The 27,467-nt window shown below is 52.4% G+C and overlaps 1 protein-coding gene and 3 non-coding genes across 4 annotated transcripts in view; 3 read left to right on the top strand and 1 right to left on the bottom strand.

Annotated features, from left to right (window-relative positions):
• LOC120375429 (zinc finger protein 551-like) overlaps positions 1–27,467 on the top strand; it is a gene marked incomplete at both ends in the record, with an annotated part of 536,130 nt that overhangs the window by 294,898 nt on the left and 213,765 nt on the right. The gene's annotated exons all lie outside the window — the stretch shown is intronic.
• Positions 2,118–2,199, top strand: TRNAS-GCU. The gene has a single exon. It is a non-coding gene; the product is annotated as a tRNA-Ser (tRNA).
• On the bottom strand, positions 4,103–4,176 carry TRNAT-AGU. Its single transcript has one exon. It is a non-coding gene; the product is annotated as a tRNA-Thr (tRNA).
• On the top strand, positions 13,876–13,957 carry TRNAS-GCU. Its single transcript has one exon. It is a non-coding gene; the product is annotated as a tRNA-Ser (tRNA).

Consider the following 27,467-nt stretch of genomic DNA (forward strand, 5'->3'; position numbering starts at 1 on the left):
GGTGGAGATTTTCATGGGGAGGGGTTAAGGGATGAATGAGAGGCTTTTGCGGGAACACAGGGGGATGTTTTGCAGTTTAATTTTTCCAAAGGGAAACCTCCCCACTTTCCTGTGCTGCTGCCTAGCTCAGACCCCACTGACACCCCTGTGATGAAGTGGGAATTTTCAGAACGTTTTGCATATTGTGTGTACCTCAGTTTCCCCTAGTTGTTGCATGATTATCTAGGTCAGAGGTTCAAAACGCAGGGTGCATCCCGCCAGGTGGAATGAAGTAACACTCAGGGGAATGGAGCTGGGGCCCAGGCCAGCCCCCAGAGTGTGTGGGGAGGGAGCACCCTCCAACTCCGCTCCTGGCTGTAGCCCCAGCTGCTGGCCCTGGCTGCTGGCCTGGCTCCCAGGGCTCCACTCCCAGCCCTACACCTGTGGCTCTGCTGCCGGTCTCTGCCCCCACCCCCAGCTCTGGCCCCTGCCTCAGCCCCCTTACCCCTGTCTGCATCCCTTCCCCCACAGCTGTGGCCCCATTCCCAGGTGTGGCTCATGGGGGCACGGACAAGGGTAAGGGGGGGCCTGACCCTCAAAAAGTTTTGGGACCACTGATCTCGGTGCTGGGACAAGGGTGTTTACTCTGCGGAGACCCCCAAAGGGCAGGTGTGGCTGCTGTCCAGCTGCCTGGGCCCAGACAATGGCCACAAATTCTGTCTCCTAGCAACTGCTGGCCGGGGCGCACCTGCTGCAAGACACCAGCTGGCTGGGATGAGTTGGAGAACAAAGAACGAGGTGGAGGCCAGGTGAGCAGGTTACCGGGGAAACAGAACAAAGGACAGAAGAGGGGAAAGGACCTGGCTGAGTTGGGCTGTTGGAAGCAAGGAGTCTGCTGGGTTGGGGACTCGACGGGAGAGCCCAGGCTCTGAGTTCTGGGTCCCCCCAAGATGGACGTTGCTGAATCTTCCTGCTTCCTGTGCTAACACAGAACTTTCCCAGGCTGGATTCCAGACCACTAATAAACCTTCTGTTTTACAGCGCTGGCTGAGAGTCACTGGTGATTGTGGAAGTTGGGGGTGCAGGACTCCTTTGCGGGTGGGGGGGGTGTAAGGCTTTCCCCGGTGTCCTGCTAAGGTGACTCACTACAGGAAGCTCCTGGCATGGAACAGGGGGGCTGAAAGGTCCAAGGTCTGTCCCAGGAGGTGCTGCAGGCAAGGAGGTTTCCCCCAGTGACAGCGTCCCCTGGGCGGTGTCACACTGATGAGGGCTCTGCCTGGGTTTGGTTCAGAGCTGTTCCAGAGCACTGAGCCTGGGTCAGGCCCCAGCATGTGACCTGCAGGCTCCACTCTGGCAAAGCTCCCTGTCCCTGGGCTTTGGCATCACTAGCCCCTGCTTGGTGACTAAGGGTCAGTTTAGGGGAGTGATTCCCAAAATGTGGGACATGCCTCCTAGGGGGGCTCAGAGGAATGTTCATGGGGGCACCTCAGGGTTGAGCCAGCCCCCATGGAGGGCAGGGAGGGAGCCCCACTCAGCCCCACTCTGTCCCAGCTCTTCGCCCACCCTACCCTCAGCCTGAGCCTGAGCCCCCGGCCCAGCCGCGACCCCCTTACCTGTGTCTGCACCCCTCTCCCCAGCAAGCCACAGCCCCACTCCCAGCCCTGGTTCTCGACCGCAGCTTCCGGGGGGCCTTAGCCATGGCTAAGAGGGCACAGTGTGAAAAGTTTGGGGACCCCTGGTTTAGGGTGACGTCCTCAATTGCTTCTATGCAGTCCAATAAAAGCTATTCCTCACCCACCTACCCCTCCATCAGGACCGACTAGGTATGTTCTGCTGCCCTTCACTCATGCAGGAAGGATAATAACATTTCATTCCACTCAATCCTAAAGTGATTTGTAACCCACCACCAGCCAAAACTGGTCATTTTGGGAAAGTGGCCCCATCATGCTGCATAGCTAGGCAGAGTAGGTGTGTCTATGCAAACACGGTCTGTTCCTGAAGTCTTTCCCCCAGCTCCTCACTAGATGTGAGGGGGGAGCTCATTCAGCCCCTGCATCCACTTAGTGTTTCAAAACTCCTTATTGTCCCTATCTCTGCTGGCCTTAGATTTCTCCTCCTGTTCAAGTTTCAGCAGTTCTGATGAGGTGGCTGAGTGGTTAAGGTGATGGACTGCTAATCCATTGTGCTCTGCACGCATGGGTTCGAATCCCATCCTCATCAGACACATTTAGTCTTCATCCCTCCTTTATAGACAACCATCTCCCCCATTGGTACAATAAGAGAGCCAACAGTGTTGCTTCTTGCAAACAAAAACCTTCTCAGGAACTCAGAACTCCCTTGCTTTAAATTAAATGTCTAAATCCCAGGTTTCTTAAAAAAAAGAATTCTCTAGTCCTGTATTTCTTAGTTTTTATCTCAAAAGGTAACATCCTCATCATCTCCCCCAAACACCCTGGGACCTGCCGAAATAATTAAAATACCCCCATCCTGAGCAAGGCCAGAACAGTGAACCAGAGCTAGTGTCTAGGCCAAGCTGTTCTGAAGGAGGGAACTCAAACATTTTCTCCCTGCTTCCCTTGGCAAGGTCTGACTGAGAAAACAAAATTCCCCAAACTGAAAATTTTCTGCTGAAACACCAATACTAGTCTGGTTGGGGACTTTGATATGAATGTATTATTATTATTATTATTATTATTCTCTTCTGATTTATCTCAGTTCAGTGTTTGTCCTCCAGATGTGTTTACAGATATTGAGTTGTGGGGGAGAGAGGCCAATTCATAATGTCTCTACCCCCCTTTCATAGTGTCTTCCAACTTGCTAGGAAGCTCCTTTGCTACAATGTGAGTCAAGCTGTGTCCATTGTCGCTGTGCTATCTCGGAGAAGCCTGCATTGTACACGGTTCCTGGGATGGTCCTTGGGAGTGTGGATCCCTTCAATGGGCCAGCAGCAGGTCCGGCTCCTCCCTTGTCGCACCTGAAAGTCTGGTGGGGGGCATTTCCCCACCTCATAACATATCTCAGTAACACACACCAAGCAGAACTTCATAACTTCTCAACCAATGCGAGCACACACAATCCAACATGATATTAATGTACAACAGATCAAGATTTTTGAAATGATACCTCACAAGGCAGACTTTGTACAAACCGTGTCATCATTATATGAGAGTGGTGAATATGGGGCTTCCAAGGCGCTGCTTTGAGTAGAGTGTGCCACACCTGGGCTTCCATTGCAATGGAGACGTACCCTTAGAGTCCATCTCTCCTGGGATAAATATGGCAGCAAGGCTGGCCTGGGTCATCTGACTTGGGCTCATGGAGCTAAAGCTGAGGGGCTAAAAACTGTGGTGCAGATATTTGTGTTCACACTGAAGCCTGGGTGATCTCCAGGGCCTGCAGACATCAAACGATGAGGAATTCTGCACACAGAGAGGACCCTGCTAGTGGAAAATGCCTTTGGAAAAGCCCCTTCTGTCACCAGCTGTGGTCGTACAGTGCTCAGTGTTCTGCGTTGTGGCCTCAAGAGCCATGGATGCAAGTTGAGTTACGATGACCTTTTCCTTGTCTCCATGTTTCTTAGGTGCCTCCTTCCGACACTTTCAGAAAAAATGACTAGTTTCTTTTGGAAGCATCTGCACTGCAAGGCAAAGGCATCTTCTCTGCTTCCTCAAAAGATTGACCAAAAGGTGGGAAGAGCAGACACATTTGGCAAGGCACCACTGGGTGCTGCATCCCTAACCTCCACTTTACCTGGCAGGTGCCTGGCCCAGCTTAGCCACAGTGCTGCTCTCTGGGACTTTTCTCCCAGCTGCTCCATTTCTCATCACTGACAATCAAAAGGAAGGTGACATGACCTCTGTGTGTGGACATCCCCAGCAAATCACAAGGACGTGTGGCACAGGCTCTCGTGTTGCAGCAATTGCAGTCGAAGCAACCGCCATGCCAATGCCAGTCACAGCAGCCTTTTCATCAACTCCAGGCTTGTGATTTGATTCTTTCCAATGCTTCTCTCCAAAGAAGCCTTTTCCTTAGCAAGCAATTACTTGGATACCAAGGGAGGTCTCTTCTGTTTCCTAGAAAGACACAGGAAAATGTGAGCAGAGGAGACAAAAGCCATGCAACAAGGCACCACTGGGAGTTGAACCCAGGATCTCCTGTTTACTAGACAGGTGCTTTAGCCAGCTAAGCCATGGTGCCTGCCTTGCAAAAGGGTTTACAACTGTTCCATTTGATGGTTCAGGATAACACCTGCAAATTCCAAAGTACAGACGTTCCCCATTTCCCTCAAGACTTGCAGACCTTGAGGTGTCTGGCTCTCCGTGCACAGCAAGCCACAGCTGAGTTGACAGAGGGCTTCTAACATGTACTTCTCCCACCAGCCACTGTGATCACATAGTGGTTAGTGATCTGTGTTTCAGTCGCAGCAACCTCGGCTCAGTTCTGAGTCATGGTAACCTTTCCTTCAGCTCTAGATTTCTCATTTGTTGCTTTCCAAGTGTGGTGGGGTGGCTGCCCCAAACAAGCAGAAGAAAGATTAAGGCAGCCTTGCAGAGGCTGTACAGAACCCAGCCTATCAGGAAAGGGCTTATTGGGAGAGCCAATCAGGAGAAGGCTTGCTGGAGCAGCCCATATATAAAGGGCTGCTCAGCACAGCAAGAGTCAGTCACTCCTTGGAATCTGAGGAAGGAGGATTGGCTGCCCTGAAGGAAGGGCACCATGATCAGAGTAGTGCTGGGTGGGTAAGGGGAGCATGAGTGACCTCCTGGCCGACTACTGCCAGACTGAGGCCCTGATACAAAGGCGGAGGAAGGTGCTAGGTCTGTGGGGAAGTGGTCCTGAGAAACAGATGGCAGGGGTTGGAGGTACACCCCTTTTGCCTCAGTCGCTGCTGACACAGGTGGCTACACCCTGGACTGCAGCTGGCCACTGAGGCAAGTGTCTGGGTAGAGGACGGCTGCCCCCTGGAAGGGGGGCGAGACCTGAGTGGGGCACAGACAGAGGGCAGTGTCCATAAGAGGACTTTGAAGTCCTGAGAGCGACATGGGTCCTAATGATAGAACAGATGGCAGCCAGACGCCACTAGATGAAGGCGCACCAGGGGACCAGAGCTAATTGTCAGGACAGCCAACAGGAGGCACTGCAGTGAGGCATGTCCCATGGCACCAAGACTTAGCCGCGAGGAAGGCTCTCTCTGTCTTGAACCACTACTTAGAAGGATTCTGCTGACAGGTCTTTTCTTTTTATGAAAAGAGATACAAAAAAGGAGCCAACAGAGACATTAGGTTCAGCAAGGAAGAACTGTCAGGCCAAGCCAGGATTTCCTGGTTACTAGGAAGGTTCTTCAGCCAGCTCTTCCCAAAGACCACTATCCAGAGGCCTTTTAACAGCCACTGCAGATGTTCATCGACAAAGATGCCAAAATAGAGTTCTCCACTGCCTGCAGCCATCACACTACCAGGAGTTCTGTGCACAGAGAGGCCCCTGCTGGTGGAAAAAGGCTTTGGTAGAGACTCTTCTGACACCAGCCATGGTCATATAGCGTTTAGCACTCTGTGTTGTGGCTTCAGCATCCACAGATGCAAGTTCAGTTAGGGGATGTTTTCTTGTCTCCACATTCGTCTAATGGCTCCTTTCAACACTTGTCACCAAAAAGACCTGTTTCTTTTGCAAGCAATGTACAGCTAGGCAGAGGCAGTCTTCTTCATTTCCTCAAAAGATCACCAAGCTGCAGGGAGAGGAGATGCATTCAGCCAGGCACCACTGGGTGCTGCATGCTGAATCTCCTCTTTATTCAGCAGGTGTCTGTGAAGGACATAATCTACACAGTGTAGAGGTCAAGAATAGGAGTTTATTACACACAGCGCTGGCGGAGTGTCACCTTGCGTATTAGGCTCAGAGACACTGTCAGTCAATTGATTACAATAGAATATATAGATTTTCCATGGGCAGGGTAAAGTGACGGGGTAGGCAATTCAACACCCCAGGATAGGTTCTGCACCAAGACAAGATAGCACAGTAGCCAATGGCTAACAGGTTACATAATGTCTCCACCCATGGTCTCAAGTTAGCAAGTTAACATTTAATGAATAATTTGATAAAATGTGAGTAGTATAAAATATCTATGTTGAATTCTGATTTGAGGTCCATAGGAAAGGAGCAACTCTTTTGATTGTCCAACAGGTACATTCCTAGGGGTTAAAGCAAAGAACCAGTGAAAGCATATGGCAATAAAGATTGTTTTCTGTGTGTCTAAAGGCAAGGCATTGGTCTCTTGGGAGGGAAGTGGAAAGATGCCATATCTTATACCGACATGTGCCTACTTCTCATAAACTCAAGATTGGATCTGTGGGAAGAACGTCTCTCTACAGAAGAGATTAACAGAAAAGGAAAAGGGATTCTTTGCTCAATTTGCAACTCTGAATAAGACACAATTATTTACTTCTTAGCTCCAACACCTGGCAATTTGCTGACCAGGCCTATCTTAGCAAGCAAGGCTTTCTGTTTACCCCAGCTTTCTCTTAGCTGATCACTATTTGCTAGGCCTCTGGTCCCTTGACCATACTCTGGACTTTGGCTCTGGAAAAGAGCTGGCACAATCCATAGATCAGGTTGTTATATAAACTGCACATGGATTTGAACCCTTCACATCCAGTAATGGCAAAGTTTTTGGTTCCGGCTTGTAGCAGTGATGGAATAAACTGCAGGTTGAAATCAAGTCTCTGGAGTCCATCCACAGCTGGGATGGGCCATTCAGTCCTTTGTACAGAGCTTCAGTTTGTAGCAAAGTCCCTTCAGAGGTATGAAGCAGGATTGAAGACAAGATGGAGATGAGGCATCAGCCTTTTATAGTCTCTTGCCATGTGGTTTTTGCTTTCTTTGTCCCAAGGACACTCTATCCAGCACGTGGCATAGAAAAACTTTAAAGTTCTGTCCATAGGGCAGATCCCTGCATACCTTGCTGAGTCACAAGGCATATCTGACTTCTCTCAGTGGGCCAGTTGTATAGCTGATGGTCCTTAATGAGCCATCAAGCAGGCTAGGCAGAATTGACACCAATTTGTCTGGCTGGAGTATTCCCCGGAAGCAGAGCACAAGTTTGAAATACAGGCAGCATAGAGCCAATATTCATAACGTCAACTACAAAAATGATACACATCCAGAGATAGCATAATTCTAATCAGCCAATCATAACCTCTCCATAGACCCCTTACACGACAACCTTTCTATAATATTGGCTGCAAATATAGAACAGTGGTCGCAACGGTGAGCTATACAGTTACAGATTATGTCAATAACGTCACAGGAGATGACACGGCATCAGTGAGACTGATACTGGAATAGCCTCCAGTTTTGATGTCCTCATTTGAAAAAGATGTTGTGAAATTGGAGCTGGGTCAGCAAAGAGCCACCAAATGTTGTGAGGGCTGGAGAAAAATGCCTTCTAGGGAGCTATTGAACAAGCTCAACCTGTTTAGCTTATCAAAAGAAGATTGAAAGGTGACTTCATTGAAGTGTTGAAGGGCCTTACTGGAGAGAAAAGATTGGCTATTAAAGGGCTCTTTAATGTAGCAGAGAAAAGCATAACAAGCCCCAATGGCTGGACGGTGAAAACAGACAAATTCATATTACAACTAAGGCACAAATATTCAACAGCAAAGATGATTCACCACAGGAACAAGCTACCAAGGAAAGTGGTGGATTCACAATCTTCTGATGTCATTTAATGAAGACTAGATGCCTTTCTGGAATGTGTTTACCCAAAAAGTAGCTATTGTGTCATACAGGAGGCCTGTGATATGCAGGGGGTCAGATTAGATGCTCTAATGGTCTCTTCTGGCCATAAAGTCGACAAATTTCTGAAAAACTGAGTGTAGTATTGGGAGCAGCGGCTGATGTTTTACTGTCTAGCCGGCTTGCTTCCTAGAACGAACACTCCTTGAGTGGGGTGATCCACAGGGAGTAGCTCAAACCTCCAAAGTCCCTGGGCAGGGGCAGGACATTAGCACAGCAAGGGAGGGGTGTGGCAGTGACATCACAAAGACTTTTTGCAGGACCTCAGACTATTGGTCAAAGGTGGTGGGGAGGTGGTGACCTCACAGAGAGATGCTGACATCAGCCAGGCAGGACAGGGGTGAGGGGCCAGGGACACCTCAGAGGAGACCCCTGTGGCTTTGCTTCAGCAAGTCTCCTTTTCCAGGTCTCTCTTTGAGGACTGAGAGTATTCGGGTTCACATATGTGAGCGCCAGGAGGAACCTCTTTTGAGTTTTCTCCTTCCCTTTTCCTGATTTTACTAGAAAACAACCATCCCTGTTTAGAAGGTAAGAGCCTCCTTGAGGTTTGAAACCTGTTCAGTCTGATCCATCTGGTGACCGTTGAATTCTAGGCATGGAAAACACGAGCTTAAGGAGGCAGAATTTTATTCTGCACCTGGGATTTTGTCCCTTAGAATCACTGTGGTCATTAGGGTTTGTCCTTTTTGTTTCACCTTTTCCTCCCTCCCTCCTTTCTCTTTGTCTCTTGCTTCTTTTGTCCTTTCATCTGTTCTCCTCCCAACACCAGGAGCTGTGTGTGTGTGTGTGTGTGTGTTGCGGGGGAGTGCTCTGCAGCTCCCACTGTGGGAGATCCACCCAAAAATGTGGGTCTGAAATAGTGCTCGGGCAGTGATCCTCACCGGTGACCTGGGCCATCCTTTGGGCTCTCTGGTGAGAACCCTCAGCTTCTCGTCCTCAGTCTCTACCCTGATTGGCTGAGCAGGGGGTTATTGACAGGGAGGAGACTCAGGTCCTTGTTGTTCTCTTTTAAGACCAAGTAAATAAGTCAGAACCAGTTCTATCTTTGATGAATTTTGCTGCTTCTCTGCATTAATGGTCTCTGAGCAGTTCATGATTCTCTCTAACATTGCAGTTCTCCTCAAATACTTGCTGAATAATTACTGTGCACTGTTGTTGGTGTGGAGCTCATCTGAGAGCACTTTACTCAGGTCATTCAATGTAGGAAATTCAAGATCCGATGGTTAGTTTGAAAATCAGGGCTCTTGGGTCCTATTCCCAACTCTGCCACTGCCTGCCTGTGTGACCTAAAACAGGTAAATTCTCCTTTCTCAGCCTTAGTTGCTCCCTCTTTCAAATTGGGATAATAATGATCCACTCCTACCTACCTCAACACACTCACTCTTCCCCAACATACACGTTATCTCTCCCCCCACACACACACAGTCTCCACACTGCAGTTGAAAGGCAGCTGGCAATCTAGTAAGATGCCCATTGAGCAATGGCTTAGGGAAACCGGCTGGCATTAGACTTGTTGGGGCCTGAGGCTGAAGTCAAAAGTCTGAGCCCCACCACCCAGGGCTGAATCCCTCAAGCTCTGGTTTTGCCCTTCCCCCACTTGGGCGGAGCTCAGGCTTTGGCTCCCCCCTGCCCTGTGTGGGAGGGGCTTGGTCCCTCTTTCCAGGGCCATGCAGTAAGTTTTTTTGGCAGAAGGTGGTTGCAGTGAAAAGAAGTTTGAGAAAACCTGGCCTAGAGCATCTCCATTACTGAGCTGCAGCAGCAATGTTGCGGGGGAGTTTGAAATGTTGACGTGTCTTTAGCCTCTGAACACATCTAGACTTGGCTCCCTGTGGCACCCTGGGTGATCAGACACTGAAAGTACAGCCATGGAGACACCACACAGCCTAGCTGGCAAGAATCAAACTGCCACAGAAAGACACCTCTGGTTTCCTAGCCCAGCTCCCTAAGCCCTCAGCCACAATCACTTAACACAGAGGCTTTTCTACACTCTGGTTCTGTTCTCACTGAAGGGTCATTTCCAATGGTTTGCTCAGATCAGCTTCCCCAGCACACTCACTGCTGTGCAGCTCTGTACGTGTGGCCATGGCTGAGCAGCAAGAATTCCTGCCCATTTCCCCAGTGGCTGGAGCATGGCTAGAGTGTGTCTGTGGTTAATGATGTTGCTGTAGATTGTTCATTTCCTGCCTTGGCAATTCAGACAGTCCCTTTTCCCAACATATCTCCAGCACATCAGTAATTCCAATAACGGGCAGGTTTTCTCTGGGGCACTGAGATTTTTCAGGGAGTTGGTGGCTCCTTTCTTTCCTCACCCTGGAGTAAACTCAGCTTTTTATTCTGTGGTTCATGTTTTATGGAATAATAGCAGCAGCTTGAAGAAAGAGAAGAGTGAATATCTCACTGTCAGGGCTGAAGGTGGTCACGTCCTCTCTGTCTGACCATCGCCACTGCAGGAGAGAAGGTTTCAATGGATTCGAATGCCCTGGCTCAGACAAGAGATACAGGGAGGTTTTGCTGTTCATGGATCTGTGCAAAGGAAATTGTGTCTCTGTGTGAAACTGAGGAGGGAAATGAAATGCCCACCGGGTGGCGCAATGCCCTAAGCTAAGGCAGGAGGGGGAAGGACTAGAGCTGAGGAATGACTGAAGTGGACTCACGTGGGATTGAAATGACATTTGTTTCTGTCAGGTAGTGAGAAATGTGACATTAATTCAGATGCGGGGTTGAGGCTTCCTTAGCTCCTTGTAAAAACTTGAACTTGATTTCCCAGAAGGGAGAAAGGGAAAGTCTGGGGCTGCCTTTAGTCCCTGGCTGGGGTCTCCTCGCCAGTGGAAAACATCCCTTGTTTGGTGCTGCCAAGGGGATCGTGCAGAGCTGAGACGTCCCTCGGCTTGGATCAAAGGGGGAGTTGGATGGAATTTATCACACAACCCTCCCTGCTCCCCAGAGCCCCACGGGGAGAATCTAGAGAAAGGGGAGTCATTCCTCCCCTGCGCTCCCAGAAGAGCTGCTAGGGCTCCTTCCTGCCAGCTACTCACCCCTGGATTCACCCTCAGCTCCTGGGATCTTTCTGCTCCAAAGGCACCAGAGTCCTGGCATGTGGAGGGCGTCACTGCACAGTCTGAAACACAAGGGAGGTTTCTGGAATTGAAGGAAGGAGCAGAAAATGGAGAGGAAAGAAACAGAGAGAAAACGCCTCTTCTCTCTCCCCTCCCTCTCCCAGCAAGAAATGTGACCAAGGACCAGCGTTAGGGGAACTGGTGCCCTGGGCAAAACTTGTACTTTGGCACTTCCCCATCACCCCTGGGCAATCCCCCTCCCCCTTTAGTGCTAGCTCCTGCACTCCCAACCCTTGTGCCTCCTTCACCCCTAACTCCTGCCCCCTCCTGTGCCCTAACCGCTACGCTGTGTCCCCTTTGCCCTTAACTCCTGCACTCCCCTCCTGTGCCACCAGCCACTGCCCTGCTCCTGCACCCCCTTCACCCCTAACCCCTGCACCCCCTCCTGCACCCACGTGGGGACACTGACCTGTGTGCATGGAGCAGCTGGCATTGCTGCCTGCTCCTCCCTGGGATGCTGCTCCTCCGGGCACCCCAAGGGGCTGCAGGGGCAGGGCGAGAAGCGACATCATCCGAGCTCCCTGCATCCAGGTCACTTTCCTCAGCCGGGCTGCATCAGGGGAGGGCAGAGAGCAGCAGCTTCTGATGCTCCCCTCACAGCCCAGCCCAGGTGGGGACAGTGACCAGGACGCATGGGGCACATAGTGTTGCTCCTTGCTCCCCACAACCCTTTATGGGGCCATGGACGAGCATTGGGGGCAGGGGAGAGCAGTAAGCACCTTTGCACCGGCACACGGTGCCCTTTGACCCCCTGGAGCCCTGGGCGGCTGCCGGGGGGGCCCACCCCTAAGGCCGGCCAGGCTCCCCAGCACGAACAGCAGAGACACAGGGAGACTGGCCACCCACTGAGCAGTGGTAGCCTGGGCGGCTCGTAATGGAGGCTCGGGGGGGCTCAGCCTCCCCAAACCTTGTGTCGCCAAGGGGGCAGTGGGGCCCATGACTAGGGGCCCTGGCCAAATTAGGCCCCCCCTGAAAAAGTCTCCCCCATGTCGGCCCCAGGGCTGGAGGAGCTCCCACTCCCTGCTACAGCCCGGGGACTGCAGCAGGGCACAGAGCTTCTCTGGTCTCGGGGCTGCAGCAGGGCAGGGGCAAAGGAGTGATAGGGTGGGGCCAGTGGGGGAAGGGGTGGAACAGAGGTGACAGTGGATGGGGCCGAGGGTGGAAGGGGGCGGAGCCACAGACAGAAGTGGCGGGGTCATGGATCCGGTTCTGGGGCCCCTGCACTTGTTCTCCCTTTCCCTGGGCTTTGGCATCACTAGCCCCTGCTTAGCCAGTAGGGTTCAGTGCTCCCCAAAATGTGGGGCATGACTCCTAGGGGGACACAGAGGAACATTCATGGGGGCACCTCAGGGCCTGAGCCAGCCCCCATGGAGGTAGCAGATTTAAAGTTTATTAGAGAATATTTAAAAATAAACGATACAAAGTGTTTGAGGCATCAGTTATTGTGTCATTGGGGGTAACATACAGGTTGTAGGGGGATGTTAGCGTTTTGGTATTGGACGGCATATACATATACACAGTCTGTCATGTCCCCAGTGTGGGGTATACGGTGGGTGAGTTCAAGGTACAGCCGGCAAGCAGTGAGGGCACATCACTCATACAAACAGGTAATGGATAGTCGTGGGCATGAATAAATGAGCAGACTGGGTAATGATGGTAGGATGACCCTCACAGGGCAGAGTTCAGTTTGGTTGGTTCAGGGCTCAGGGGATAAAGTCCAACAGGGGAAGTTTACAGGTCTCTTCCCCCTTGTGGGTGCGTGGAGTCACGCCGGCTCACTCTTGGTATTGACGGTGGCCGGTGACGTACTCTGTGTAAATGTCTCTGGACCACTGAATAGCGTCCGAGACCATTAGGCATCTCATGAGCCGCACGTAGCGACGGCCCACCCCACAGGTCCACAGCACGCACTCATTAAGGGGGTCCCAGGCACCCAAGGCCCCAACGATCAGAGCGTCGGTGTAGACCTCGTAGCCCTTTGCTCGCAGGGTGTCAGCCAGGGGAGCGTACTTTTCGAGTTTGCGGGCTCGGGCTTGGCGGAAGGCCGTGATCCTATTCTCGAACGGGACCGTCACATCGATGAGGATGATCTTTTTCCGGTCCTCATCAGTGACGACGATGTCCGGGCGCAGCAGGCTGTCGGTGCCGGGGATGGCGCGATTGATGGCGATCTCTCCCAGGTGCGGGGCGATGGCCTTCACCAGGCGGTCCTGGATGGCGTTGTGGCGCACCTGCCAGGCTCTGCCGTGGGGCCTGCAGCTGCACAGGACGTGGGGCAAGGTCTCCATGGCGTACCCACACTTCCTGCAGCGCTTGTCCGGGTTCCCGTGGTGGATGGCTCCGTTGAGAGGGACACAGTTCAACCGGGTGCGGTGTATGTCTCAGCCCCACTCTGTCCCAGCTCTTCCCCAACCCCACCCTCAGCCTGGGGCTCTGGCTCCTAGCTCGGCCTCGACCCCCTTACCCCTGTCTGCACCCCTCTCCCCAGCAAGCAACGGCCCCACTCCCAGCCCTGGTTCTCAACCGTGGCTTCTGGGGGGCCTTAGTCATGGATAAGAGGGCACAGTGTGAAATGTTTGGGGAATGACTGGTTTAGGGTGACGTTCTCAATCACTTCTATGCAATCAAATAAAAGCTATTCCTCATCCACCTACCCCTTCATCAAGACGGACTAGGTATGTTCTGCTGCCCTTCACTCATGCAGAAAGGATAATAACATTTCATTCCATTCAATCCTAAAGTGATTTGTAACCCGCCACCAGCCAAAACTGGTCATTTTGGGAAAGCGGCCCCATCATGCTGCATAGCTAGGCAGAGTAGGTGTGTCTGTGCAAACACGGTCTGTTCCTGAAGTCTTTCCCCCAGCTCCTCACTAGATGTGAGGGGGGAGCTCATTCAGCCCCTGCTTCCGCTTAGTATTTAAAACTCCTTATTGTCCCTATCTCTGCTGGCCTTAGATTTCTCCTCCTGTCCTTTTTCTAACAACTCAGATGAGGTGGCCGAGTGGTTAAGGTGATGGACTGCTAATCCCTTGTGCTCTGCACGCATGGGTTCGAATCCCATCCTCATCGGGTGTGCTTACTTTTCACCCCTCCTTTATAGACAATCATCTCCCCCTTTGGTACAATGACAGATCAAACAATGTTGCTTCTTGCAATCAGAAACTCAGAACTCCCTTGCTTTAAATAAAATGTCTATATCCCAGATTTCTTAAAAAAAGAAATTCTCTAGTGTTGTATTTCTTAGTTTTTATCTCAAAAGGGAACATCCTCATCATCTCCCCCAAACACCCTGGGACCTGCCCAAATTATTAAAATACCCTCAACCCGAGCAAGGCCAGAGCAGTGAACCAGAGCTAGTGTCTAGGCCAAGCTGTTCTGAAGGAGGCAACTCCAACATTTTCTCCCTGCTTCCCTTGGCAAGGTCTGACTGAGAAAACAAAATTCCCCAAACTGAAAATTTTCTGCTGAAAAAACAATACTAGTCTGTTTGGGGACTTTGGTTTGCAAGTATTATTGTTATTATTCTCTTCTGATTTCTGAATCAGTTCAGTTCAGTCTTTGTCCTCCAGGTGTGTTTCCAGCTGTTGAGTTGTGGGGGAGAGAGACCAAGTCATGATGTCTCTTCCCCTCTTTCATAGTTTCTTCCAACTTGCTAGGAAGCTCCTTTGCTAAGATGTGAGTCAAGCAGTGTCCATTGTCGCTGTGCTATCTCGGAGAAGCCTGCATTGTACACAGTTCCTGGGCTAGTCCTTGGGAGTGTGGATCCCTTCAATGGGCCAGCAGCAAGTCTGGCTCCTCCCTTGTCGCACCTGAAAGGCTGGTGGGGGGCATTTCCTAACCTCATAACATATCTCAGTAACGCACACAGAGCAAAACTTCATAACTTCCCAACCAATGTGAGCACACACAATCCAACACGGTATTAATGTTCAACAGAGCAAGACTTTTGAAATGATACCTCACCAGGCAGACTTTGTACAAACCATGTCATCATTATATGAGAGTGGTGAATATGGGGCTTCTAGGTGCTGCTTTGAGCACAGCATGCCACACCTGGGCTTCCATTGCAATGGAGACGTACCCTTAGAGTCCATCTCTCCTGGGATGAAGATGGCAGCAGGGCTGGCCTGGGTCATCTGACTTGGGCTCCTGGAGCTAAAGCTGAGGGGCTAAAAACTGTGGTGCAGATATTTGTGTTCACACTGAAGCCTGGGTTCAGAAACCCTCACCCCTCGTGGGGCCTCAGAGGTTGGGCTCAAGCCCATATGTCTGCACTGTAATTTTATAGCGGTTGGGAGGGAGTTTAGCAAGTGGAAATGGTAAAACCACATTGAGGGGAGTGGATCACTGACCTATCAGCTCTTAACACCCAAACTTTCAGTAACTCTATTATCAGTGCCTGCGAGTGTAATTTAAACCATAGGTCCATCTAGCTCTGAATCTTTTCTTCTGACAGTAGCCAATACCAGGTGCCCCAAAAGCCACTCCTCAAGGCACTACTGGGAGTTGAACCCAGGATCTCCTGTATACAAAACAAGGGCCTTAATCAGCTAAGCCGTGGTACCTGCTCTTGTTTAAAATGCTGTGTTTGCCCACACCTGACTCTCTGCCAATCACCACTGGGCCCTGGCAAGTGTTGTTTGTGTTTGGCTTCTGTAAAGCAGAGGAGCAGATGAAGTTTTGCTCCCAAGGTGTGTGTGTGATTCTTTGGACATGTCTACACTACAAAATTAGGTTGGTGTAATTACATTACTTAGGCTGGCAATGCAGTTCTATCAACCTAATCCTGCTGTAGATAACAGCTCAGCAGTCAGAAATTTCTGGAGCTATGAAACAGAAGGGAGCCAGCCTCTGTAGCAGGAATGCAGAGCAGGTGAGTTCATGGTGGGATACTAGTGAAGACCAGTTATGGTGATATAATGACCAGCAGCATTTACACTGACAATTTGTCACTTTAAGTTTGCTGCACAAAGCTCTAGGCCTCTCGTCGAGGTGGTTTTATTTTGTCACCAAAACAGGGCAATTTTCTCACCAGACGTGGAATTGCAGTGTGTGCACCAGCCAAAAGGTGCTGAGCGAGGGAGTGTTGGGTTGCTTGCACACACACACACACACACAGCTTGCAAGGAAAACCTCACCTGCTCCTCTGCTTTGCAGAATCCAACACAAGCAAAGCTTTTCAGGCCCCAGTGGGGATGGCAGGGAGTCAGGTGTGGGCAGACACAGTATCTTGGCCACAGGCAAGCACCATGGCTTAGCTGGCCAAAGCACCTGTCTTGTAAACAGGAGAGCTTGGGTTCAACTCCCACTCGTGCCTTGTTGATTAACTTTTGGGGCACCTGCTATTTGCTACTGTCAGAGGATAAAACACAGACCTAGATGGGTTTTTGGTCCAGCCTAGTATGGCTGTTTAAATTACACTCACAGGCACTCATAACAGAATTACTGAAAGTTTGAGACTTAATAGGTCAGTGGTCCAGCCTGTCACAGATGACCCCCCTCCCTCTGGGACAGGGGCTGGTCTGAGCTCTTACACCAAATGGCTCATTGTGGCTGCCAGAATCTGTGAGCGGCTCATTTAGTTTGCATGGAGGGTTGAGTCCTGCTTTGTGCACCATGTGTGAGAATGAAAACCCTAAACTGCCCTTTGAAATAACAAATGCAGCAGGACGTGTTATTGTCCCTGACCCAAAGCAGACAGACCAATGGAGAAATGCCATTGAGTCCAGGGGAATACTCCACTGCCAATTTACATTTTTTGCTTGCTAAACTCCCTCCCAACCTTGAGGGCTCCCAGTGCCCGATATTGAGCTTCAGCTGAGATGTCTACAGTGCAAATTTATCACCCCACAGCCCGAGCCTGCACTGGCACAGACCAGCTATGGTTGTTTCATTGCAGTGTAGACATAGCCCCAGCCCAAGTGGCTTTGGAACCCATGTCCCCTGCCTAGCAAGTGCTATTGAATTGAGGGTGAGTCTCTCAATCGGGGGCTGCCAAGCACAGTTGTGCTGCCCTCGATTCACACAACAAGGATAACAACCCTTTATTTTACTCCTGCCCCTGTAACATGGAGACTGGGAATCCAACACCAGCCACAAGTGATCATTTTGGCAAGCAACCCAACATATTTCCAACATACTGTAAAATCCACATGCAGACTCATACACGAAACCTTGCAAGAAAATCTTCCTGAGGGGGTCTGAAGCACCTGCTGCTGGAGGGAAGGAGGGAGCTGTGCATTGGGATTGAGGAGCAGCGTGAGGAGAAGGGGCCTGTGGGTTGTGATTGAGGGGCACTGGGAATAGGAGGTGCCTCTGGGTTGGGACAGAGGAGAAGGATGAAGAGGAGCAGGCTCTGGTTGGGAGTGAGGAGCAGTGAGCATAGGAGGGACTGAGGGTTGGGATTGAGGAGCAGCGTGAGGAGGGGGGGCCTGTGGGTTGGGATTGAGGGGCACTGGGAATAGGAGGGGGCTGTGGGTTGGGACAGAGGAGAAGGATGAAGAGGAGCAGGCTCTGGTTGGGAGTGAGGAGCAGTGAGCATAGGAGGGACTGAGGGCTGGGTCTGAGGGGCACTGGGAAAAGAGGGGACATGGGTTTAGGCTGAAGAGCATCTTCATTTGGGGATCCAGCAGGACAGGGGAAGGCAGCAGGTGATTCTAATTCCTTAGGGACATTCTGTGTGTGTGTGTGTGTGTGTGTGCAGGGAAGGAACATGCTATATGCCCAGAGGCCTTTATTCCTCCAGGCTGCAAGGACAGAGGGGCTGTCAGGAAGTTGCCCCTTCAAACCCACACACAAAAAGGCCCTTCTGAGGAAAGGGAAAATCCTGCAGAGAAAAAGTAACATCAAAGAGGATGTGAGAAAGACAGGTTAAGGTCTTGGGGAGTAGTTTATCACCTGACCAGAGACTTGAACCCTGGACCCTCAGATTAAAAGTCTGATGCTCTGCCAACTGAGCTAGCCAGGCTCCTAAAGGATTAGAGCAAGTTGGTGCAGAGGAAAAACTAGTCAAGAAAACAAGAGCGGGAAACAATAGGGGAAACCTGCTGCTCTCTCTGGCCTGGTCAACACTACGAGTTTATATCAAATTTAGCAGCGTTAAATCGCATTAACCCTGCACCCGTCCACACAACGAAGCCCTTTATAGAGATATAAAGGGCTCTTAATACCGATATCTGTACTCCTCCCCGACGAGGGGAGTAGCGCTGAAATCGGTATTGCTATTTCAGATTAGGGTTAGTGTGGCTGCAATTCGATGGTATTGGCCTCCGGGCGCTATGCCACAGTGCACCATTGTGACTGCTCTGGACAGTAATCTGAACTCGGATGCACTGGCCAGGTTGACAGGAAAAGCCCTGCAAACTTTTGAATTTCATTTCCTGTTTTCCCAGCGTGGAGTGCCGATCAGAACGGGTGACCATGTAGTCCCAGAATCCAAAAAGAGCTCCAGCATGGACCATACGGGAGATACTGAAGCTGATCTCTCCATGGGCAGATGAATCATTTCTATCAGAACTCCGTTCCAAAAGACAAAATGTCAAAACATTTGCAAAAATCTCCAAGGCCATGATAGACAAAGGCCACAACGGGGACTCAACACAGTGCTGCGTGAAACTTAAGGAGCTGAGACAAGCGTACCAGAAAGCCAAAGAATGAAATGGACCCTCGCGGAGGGAGGGGCAACTGATGACTGTAGCTATCCCACAGATCCTGCACTCTCCGAAAACCATCTGAATTCTTGGCTGAGTTCCCAAAGCCTGAAGGGTCACAAACATTGTCGCGGGTGGTTCAGGGTATATGTCGTCGCCCCCCCCCCCGCCCCCCATGAAAGCAAATGGAAAAAAATTGTTTCTCGCCTTTTTTCAATGTCACAGTATGTCTACTGGATGCTGCTGGCAGACGTGGTGCTGCAGTGCTACACAGCAGCATCGCCTTTCCTTCCCTTGCGGACGGCAGACGGTACAGTAGGACTGATATCCGTCATCGTTGTCCCGTGAGTGCTCCTGGCTGGCCTTGGTGAGGTTGCCCTGGGGCGCCTGGGCAAAAATGGGAATGACTCCCAGGTCATTCTCTTCTTTAAGCTTTGTCTAATGGAGATTCAGTCCTGCCTGGAATATCATAGCAGCTGGAGGCTGCCCTCCTCTCCCCCCTTTAAGCTCTACTTGCAGAGGCAATAAAGTCAGTGTTGATTCAAATTCCTGCATTCTTTATTACTTCATCACACAAATGGGAGGATAACGGCCATGGTAGCCCAGGAGGGGTGGGGGAGGAGGGAAGCAATGGGTGGGGTTGTTGCAGGGGCACCCACTAGAATAGCATGCAGCTCATCATTTCTGTGGGATGTCTGGGGCGCTGACCCGGAGCGGCCATTTGCCTCTCTGGTTCTTTAGTAGGCTTGCCTGATAGTCTAGACAGGACTGACTCTCCTTTTAGACAAAACTTAAAGAAGGGAATAACCTGGGGAGTCATTTCCATTTTTGTCCATGCGCCCCCGGCCAACCTCACCAAGGCCAGCCAGGAGCACCCATGACAGCAGTAGATGGTACAGTGTAACTGTCACTGTCAACTTGCAAAGCAGCAGACAGTACAATATGGCTGGTAACTATCTTTACTAACTTGCAGAAGGCAAGGGGATGCTGCTGTGTAGCGCTGCATTTGTCAGCACCATCCAGTAGACATACAGTGATGGTGTAAAAAGGTTGAATGGGCTCCATGGTTGCCATGCTATGGCGTCTGCCCGGGCAATCCAGGGAAAAGGGCGCGAAATGATTGTCTGCCGTTGATTTCACAGAGGGAGGATTGACTGACAACATTTACCCAGAATCACCCACGACACTGTTTTAGCCCCATCAGCATTGGGATCTCAACCCAGAATTCCAATGGGCGGGGGAGACTGCGGGAACTATAAAAGCAGCAAAGAATCCTGTGGCACCTTATAGACTAACGGACGATTTGCAGCATGAGCTTTTGTGGGTGAATACCCACTTCTTCGGATGCAAGTAGTGGAAATTTCCAGGGGCAGGTATATATAAGCAAGCAAGAAGCAAGCTAGAGATAACGAGGTTAGTTCAGTCAGGGAGGATGAGGCCCTGTTCTAGCAGTTGAGGTGTGAAAACCAAGGGAGGAGAAACTGGTTCTGTAGTTGGCAAGCCATTCACAGTCTTTGTTTAATCCTGAGCTGATGGTGTCAAATTTGCAGATGAACTGAAGCTCAGCAGTTTCTCTTTGAAGTCTGGTCCTGAAGTTTGTTTGCTGCAGGATGGCCACCTTAAGATCTGCTATTGTGTGGCCAGGGAGGTTGAATATCTGATTTGTGTCCATTTATCCTTATCCTTTGGACAGTCTCTACAGTAAAGGATAAATGGACACAAATCAGATATTAGGAATGGCAATATACAAAAACCTGTAGGAGAACACTTCAACCTCCCTGGCCATGCTGGGCACTTCACTGGCAGAGCGACATCTCTCAGGGTGTGACCCCTCCCCCAACCCATAGAGTTCAGGTGACCTAAGCCCTGGTTAGATAGTGCTAAAGGAAAGGAAGAATTGTTCTGTCCATGTAGCTATTACAGGGATGGGAAAACCCCTCTACTCATTGTCTACTCCAAAGTGCTATAGCAGTGCCACAGCAGCATTTTAAGTGTAGACAGAGTGAAACTAGATCTGGCTCCAGTTCGCACTGTGGATGCTCAGCTACTAAGACTATAATAGCAACAACAACAGTGCAGTGCTTGCGTAGTTGGCAGGATTTGAACCTGCGCAAGGAGACCCCAATGGATTTCTAGCCCAGCGCCTTAACCACTCGGCCACAACTACTTGACATATAAACCCATTTTACTGCATGATGATTCTGTTCTCACTGAATTGTCACTTCAAATTGTTTGCTCAGACCAGCTTCCCCAGCACACTCATGGCTGCATTAGTGTGTGTCCTTGGCTGAACAGCGAAAATTCCTGCCCATTTCCCTTCCGGCTGGAGCATGATTAGAGTGTGTTTGTGTGAATGACATTGCTGTAGATTGTTGTTCATTCCCCACTCTGACAATTCAGACAGTCCCTTTCCTAGTCAAATCTCCAGCACATCGTTCCAATAGCAGGGGGCAGGATTTCTCTGGGGCACTGAGGGCTGCTGCGTGAACTCAGCCTTGCATTCCACCCTTGATGTTTCATGGACTAACAACAGCAGCAGAAAGAAAGAGCCGAGCCAATATCTCCCTGGCAGGGATGCAGGTGCCACGTCCCCTTTGTCTGACCGTCGCCATTGCAGGAGAGAAGGGTTCACTGGAATCGAATGCCCTGACTCAGACCAGAGACACAGGAAGATTTTGCTTTTCATGGATCTGTGCAAAGGAAATTTTGTCTCTGTGTGAAACTGAGGTCGGAAATGAAACATCCACATGGTGGCCCAATGCTCTAGGGAATGTGGGTGAAGGACTCGGGCTGAGAAATGATTTAACAGGGGTTTATTTCAATTTATTGCCCCAATTAAAATCTATGGCAGCCATTGTTGTTAGTACTTGTACCTGTGTTGGGACACCCAAGTGGGTGTCAAGTCCATTGCCTTCACCAGGGGCTGTCGATTATTTTATCAGGGTACAAATTTGTTGGCCAAGGTATAGTCAAGGTCTAGACTCCAGAGAAAATAATACACTGCTGCTAAGAAGAAGTACATACAAAGATTTTGCAGCCACCATGGGCATAACTATGATGTGTCGTGTTTCACTCTTTATACCTGGCGCCACCTCCTTTCCCTTTAGCCTTGTAGTTGACCAAGGGCAAAGCTGAACATCTCCTCAGGTACCAGGGAGTGTTTATGTCCATTCCTGCGAGCTACACAGGGGTTTGATGTTGCTGCTTTCAGTCCTCTGGCTCTGCCGGGATAAGGAACAATTCAGGCTGTCACTGAACTGAAGGAGGAAGATCAGTTTTTGACAGGGAGAGGGACGCCTCCTCTTAAAGGTGTTTGTCTGGCTGGCAGTCCTGGTTCCCAGGTCTCGCCCGTGGGGCTCCAGCAGTTTTGGGACCAGGTCACTCCCTTGGCCCCACCTGCTGCCCCCAGGCGCTCCCCCCCAGGGGCCATATCAGTGCAGCGGAGCTGAGCAGCGTCTGCCTGCTCGCTCCAGTGGCTGCCGGCACCTCCCCATGGCAGGGCGGGGTGGGGCTGTGCCTCTGCGCACTGCCTCTGCCTGATCACCCCTGTGGCCAATGGGACGCTGTGGGGGTGATGCCTGGGGACAGCAGCATGCGGAGGACCCCCAGCCCACCCTGCCTTGGAGACCCAGGTAAGCGCCACACTCCTGACCCCCTTCCTGAGCCTGCACCACCACCCCCTCCTCACATACTCCCTCCCACCCCCAAACTCTCTCCCAGAGCCTGCACCCCTCCCTCCCTCCCTCCCTCCACACCCCCAGACCCCAAACTCTCTCCCAGACCCTGCACCCCAATCCCCAGCCCCAGCCCAGGGCCTGCACCCTAGACCTCCTCCCCCCACCCAAACTCCCTCCCAGAGCCTTAGGCAGGTGAGGGGCAGAGTTTTGGGGGGCGGGTTCTGGGCGGTATGAGTGACATTATTGGCCCACTGGGAGGACTGGAGGACTGGCACTGGCCCTAAGGTAAATTGAGGTTGAGACTCTGCTTTAAGGGATTGGAGCAATGCTGGAGAGACTGACGGGCAAGGAGCTGGGGAGCTGTGTGTGCCCCAAGGAGAGTTGTTGTTGTGCTCTGGTGACACAGAGCGGGGGTGGGGAGTTTGTAAGCTGTGGTGTTTGTACAGAGATAAAGTTTACTAACCCCCAGGTTAAAAACTGTTCCTGCTCTGGGCTATACCTGACACTCTCTGTTGTGAGGGTAGGTCAGTGGGTGACTGTTTCCCTGCAGGGTAATGGGTTCTTAGTTCCAATCCAACTAATTCCCTTAAAAATCTTTTTCGAATGAAAATCGATTTCCAGACCCATCTCCAGTATGTTCAGGAGTTCGCTGAAGGGGGGCAGGGGGCTTGAAATGAATTTAAACACTCAGCATTTTCCTGTGCAAATGAATAAAGACCTAGCAGAGCTGTCCAGCAGCTGAAATCAGTTCCAGTCCTCGGCGTCTCTAAGAGGGACACTCGGTAGCTGAGGCATGTGGGACACCTCTGTGGTGAGGACAGGTGAAAAAATGCTGGATTCAATGAAAGCTGAGCCCATAGGAGGGGAAGGTGAACGGCAGCACCACACAGGGTCGTAACACTCAGACATGGGGCTCCACTGTCACTACCCCTGTGTCTTCCATTATTTAGATCCCCCTCCCCCACACACAACACCTTCTCCCCTTGAGCCCAATCCAACCCTCCCCCTCCCCCTCCCCCCCACACACGCCATGGGACACAGCCTCTCAGTGACTCACCCAGATGGGGGCTTGTCTCTGCATCTCCCCAACAGGGGAGCAGAGAGCCGAAAGGGCCACAGGAAACCAATGGAGCTAGGCAGGGATAGAAAAGACTTTCCCTCCCTTCTCTTCTCTTCTGAAGAGTCCCGTTAATCTCACCCATGGGACGTTCCAGCACCGGGTGGGCTCAAAGCACCAACCTTCCCCTGAGCAACGGAAGGGGGAACCAGCTCTATCACACGGAAGGAGGCTCCCCACCTCTGCTGCTGCCATCCTGCAGCCTTTAATATGGATTTGTTTTAGCTAATGCAACCCCCTCACCCACCCCTCTAATCCATCCATGAAACAAAGAGACAATTCCTGAGCTGGGCTCCAGTGGTGCAATGGGTTAGCGCAGTGCTGAGCTGGAGCTGGTTCTCCCCGGTTCGCAGGAACCGGTTGTTAAATTTAGAAGCCATTTTAGAACCGGTTGTCCCAGGACAAATGGTTCTAAAAGGGCCGCCCCACCCCCGGCCCCAGCTCACCTCTGCTTCCTTGGTTCCTCCCCTGAAGGCTCTGCCCGTCCCTTCTCCTCCCCCTCCCCTGCTCCCCGTGAATCAGATGTTCGCGTGGGAAGCCTGGGACTCGGGGGGCTCAGAAACAAGAAGCAGCTTGGCAAGGTTAGCTGGGGCGGGGAAGCGAGGACGGCTCCAGGGAGGCATGGCAGGGCCAGAGCCACTCAGATAGGGCCGGGGCCGGGGCCGTAGGTGCTCGGCCAGAGCCGGGGCGCTCGGCTGGAGCAGGACTGTGTGTGTGTGTGTGTGTGTGTGTGTGTGTGTATTGATTGATTGATTTCTGCATGTGGTTTTGGGCAAGGGTTTTGTGTGTGGGGAGGGGGTGTTTGTGGCTAGGCAAGTGTGTGTGTTCATGTGGCTGGATTTGTGCATGTGTTTGCATCTGTTAGCAGTTGTGTTGATGTTGGCTGCATTTGTGCGGATATTTGTGTATATTAGCAATTGTGTGTGTGTGTGTGTGTGGCTGGATTCATGCATGTGTTTGTGTATGTTTGCAATTGTGTGTGTGTGTGTGTGCATGCTCTGCTGCCCTCTGCTGGCGCAACAACCGTTTCTCTGTATGTCACAGCCCCCATACCATTGACCCTGGTGGTGATTTCCCCATCTTACAAGGGCTGGCTGGCCTGACCCTTCTCCCCTCTGCGCAATGTGGCAGGGGCTGCAGCTCACCCCCTGTGGGGCAGGAGTGCCAAGGTGCAGGGCACTGGGCTCCGATGCACCTGGAGAGCAGCTCAGATGAGGTGGGGCAGGGCATGTGGTGTCCGTTCTGCGTTGCCTGGTGCTGGGCCAGTGCACAATCCCTAGCCACGCCGCACAGCACGCCCCGAGAGGGGGCAGGGGGCCAAGCAGATGATCCAGCACGAGGGGGCAGATGATGTGTGGTTGGGGGGAGGAAAAGCCTTGGGCTGCACTGGGGGAGCGCAGAGCAGGGGTGACACCCCAAAAACCTGCAGCAAAGGGATGGACAGGTGGGGTGGATGGATAGAAGAGGCAGCGGGACTAAAATCTAAAAGGGGAGTGTGGGGTCTGGTGGTCAGAGCGGGGGCGGGTTTGGTGGTCAGAATTCCTGGGTTCTATCTCCAGCCCTGCGAGCGGAGTGGGGTCCAGTGGTTAGAGTGTGTGTCGGGGGGGGGGAGCCAGGACTCCTGGGTTCTCTCCCTGGCTCTGACTCTCTCTTGTGCAATCCCTCGGCAGTTACCCAACTCGCCAGCTTGTGGGAGCGAGGGGCTGGGGCCGGGTTGCGACATGGCCCAGAGTCCCGTACTGCCCCTTTGTTACCCAACCCGGGGCAGGGTGGGGGATGGCCTGGGAGACCCGCTAAGAAAGGTGCTTCTGGTGGGTCTGTGTGTGGGTCACGCTGCCCCCAGCTGGATAGACCCCTCTAGGTCAGAAGCAGTCTCAGCCCGGGTCAGACCCTGGGAGCCCAGCCCCCTCTGTCGCCATGGCCATGTCTATTGGTCTCCTGGAAAGGTCCATTCTCATTGGTAGCTGTCCAGTGGCAGTGAGTTCCACAGGCCTCGGCACACGCTGTGTGGGGCAGGAGGTCCTTGTGTTGGGAGCAGTGAGAGTGAACTGTGTGCGGTTGTGTCTCTGAGCACAATTGTGAATATTCTGGTGTGTGTGTGTGTCTGTGTGATTGTGAGTATGGCTGGAGATGTGATTGTTTCTCTCTTTGCATGTTGGGCCAGCATGCCCCTCTGGGTGTGTTGTGTGTGAGTGTTCTTGGGATTGTGTGAGTCCCTTTGTGCATCAATGTGTGTGTGTGTCAGTTGCTGCAGGATACAAAATCCTGCAAAGCCACCACACACACACACACAGAGCGGGGCTCAGCCCCACCAGCAGGATGCAGCAGGGACACACACGTCTCTCCTGGGCCAGCTTGGACAATTTCCCATCACGACCTGGCACAGTGCTGGTGCCCCCACACGGGGGTGGGCAGTGACCGGGCTGGGGGGGGGGCAGATGTGCTGGATTCAGAAGGAAGCACTTTGGGAAAATCAGTCACGGCCCTTAGCAGAGCTGAGACACAGACCCAGTGACCCCTGCACCACCCTGGGAGGGGAGTGGGGTCGAGTGGTCAGAGCAGGGAGGGGGCTGGGCACCAGGACCCCTGGGTTCTACCCCTGGTCCTGGGAGTGGAGCGGGTCTAGAGCAGGGGGACTGGGAGCCAGGACTCCTGGGTTCCATAGGGGAGACTGTTTTTACCTGGGCTTCCCTCCCTAGAGATCCCAGCCCAGCCCCCTAGTGGAGAGTGAGTGGGAGCGGGGGAAGTTGCTCTCCCACTTCAGAAACATGATTCAACCTCCCATCTACCATGGGCTGTGACATCATTGACCTCCCCCTCCCCCAGGCAGACAGTAGAAGCCCCGCCCCACCAGAGAAGGGGGGGGTCTAGTTGCACCCACAACAATCCCACTCATGGTTGCAAAGAAACCCCCACATCCCCACAAACCACTGCTAGGACAGGATATGCTGCTTTCTTTTCACCATGAGCTGCTCCCCGCCAGGCACCACACCCCATTCACACGGCTTTGGTCAATATGCAGCTCAGTGGCAATCACTGCCCCGAAGTGACTCCGGTGCAGGCACCCACAGCACAAACTCCCCACACCGGATTCTGTCCACACGCAGAGAATTCTCTCCGCCGGGCTCCTTCGGTTCCTGTCGCTGCTCCCCGTCCTGCCGCCAGACACTGCTCATCTGCATAACCCCGCCCATCGACACGCGACCTCTGTCGTTTTGGTCTCGAGTGAATGAGTTGCCTGCGGGGAGTGAACACGTCAGTGCACGTCACAGCCCCAGCGCACGTCACAGCCGCCGGGCGGGGATTGTCTGTGAGCCCCGCGCTGGGGGCGGGGCTTCAGGGAGAGACCCAGCCCCATAGACAGCCTGGGGCAGGGAGATATTGGGGGAAGGGATGTGGGGATGGGGGTAGACGGGGGGAGGGAGAGACCCAGCCCCATAGACCTGTAGGGGCAGGGAGATATTGGGGTCAGGAGGGGAGAAGGGGGATTGGCAGAGACCCAGCCTGGGGTGCAGGAGAAATGGGGTGGGGTGGGGAAGACATGTCGGGTGGGCGTGGGGTGTGTGAAATGTTGGTCCAGGGAAACTGAGTCACTCTCAGGACATCGTGTGCAGGGGGGAGCACAGGGGCAGGGAGAGAGCCCCAGCCCCAGCCCCACAGAGCCCCAGAGGGATATTGGGGGCAGGGGAGGGGATGGAGGGGGGAGAGACCCAGCCCCATAGACCCCTAGAGGCAGCAGGATATGGGGGGGTAGGAGAGAGAATGGCAGAGAAGACACCCATCTCCATAGACCCCCAGAGGCAGGAAATGAGGGGAGAAGGGGGGAGGGAGGGATCCAGCCCTATAGACCTGTAGGGGCAGGGAGATATTGGGGGCAGGAGGGGAGAAGGGGGTTGGCAGAGACCCAGTCCGGGGTGCAGTGGAAATGGGCGGGTTTGGGGGGAACTGGGGAGGAGAAGAGACACATGGCAGGACACATGTTGGGACAGGGAAACTGACTCACTCCGAATACATGCAGAGCAGGGCAGGGCGGAGGCAGATCATGCTGGTCCCAGGGTAATTTCGGGGGGTTCTGATTCCCCACTCAGCCGGGGGGCTCCCCTCTGGGCTGAGGAGCCCTGGGGTGGGGCGGGTGC

This window comes from Mauremys reevesii, linkage group 12, assembly GCF_016161935.1.
Source record: "Mauremys reevesii isolate NIE-2019 linkage group 12, ASM1616193v1, whole genome shotgun sequence".
Taxonomy (NCBI): domain Eukaryota; kingdom Metazoa; phylum Chordata; order Testudines; family Geoemydidae; genus Mauremys; species Mauremys reevesii.